The following is a 1,170-nucleotide window of genomic DNA, read 5'->3' on the forward strand; positions in this document are numbered from 1 at the left end:
GCAGTGAATATGGGAGGACAGATGTCTCTTCAAGATCTTGATTTCATATCCTTCGGATATATACGCAGACGTGGGATTATTGGATCATATGGTGGTTCTATTTTTAATTTTTGAGGAATATCCATATGTTTTTCATAGTGTATGTACCAATTTACATTCCCACCAAGAATGCACAAGTGTTCCCTTTTCTCTACATCCTCACCAACACTTGCTGTCTCTTGTGTTTTTTCTTTTTTTTATTTGGCATGGTGCTGAGGCAGGCCATGTGCCTGGTCCATGGGAGCCAATCTCAAGTCTGGATCCTATGGGCCCTGGCCCCACACTGAGGCAAGCTGAGAGCCTAAGTCCACAGGAGCTGGCCTGGCATTGGGCTGAAGCAGGAACCTGGGTCTGTGGAAGCCCTCCTGGAGGCTGGGTCTGCAGGGATTTTGCTATCAGGATTAAACTACAGTATAAAATGAATTTGGAAATATTCCCTCTTTTATTGTTTCCTAGAAAAGATTGTGTAGAATCAGTGTTAATTATTTAAATATTCAGTAGAATTCTCCAGTGAATCTATCTGGGCCTGGAGAGTTTTCTTTGGGGGGAGTTTTTGTTTTGTTTTGTTTTGTTTTAACTTAAAAAAGTTTTCTATGAAGTTATGGGACTATTCAAAGGATCTATTTCATATTGAGTGAGTTGAGGGAGTTGAGTTGTGGAAGGTTGTGGTTTTTGAGGAATTGGTCCATTTTAATTGGGTTGCCAAATTTATGTGTTTGAAACTGTTCATAATACTCCCTTATTGTCCTTTTGATGCCTACTGGGTTTTAAATGATACTCACTGTTTCATTTCTGGTGTTGGTAAATTGTGTCTATCCTTTTTCATTCTTTGTCATTCTTAGAGGTTTATCAATTATACTGATCTTTTCAGGAAAGCAAATCTTTGTTTCAGTTATTTTCTCCATTATTTTTCTATTTTCAATTTAATTGGTTTCTGCTCTTTATTATTTCCTTCCTTCTGCTTGCTTTGGGTTTATTTTGCTCTTCTTTTTCAAGCTTTTCTAGGTTTTTCAGGTAAGAACTTAGATGATTGTTTTGCAAGTTTTCTTCTTTTCTAATTTATCTAATTTCTATCTATCTAATCTCTTCTATCTAATTTATCACTATAAATTTTCCTTTCAAAACTGCTTT

Source organism: Mirounga angustirostris, unplaced genomic scaffold, assembly GCF_029215605.1.
Source record: "Mirounga angustirostris isolate CCGP_5_RB_7025 unplaced genomic scaffold, mMirAng1.0.hap1 SCAF_12, whole genome shotgun sequence".
Lineage (NCBI taxonomy): Eukaryota > Metazoa > Chordata > Mammalia > Carnivora > Phocidae > Mirounga > Mirounga angustirostris.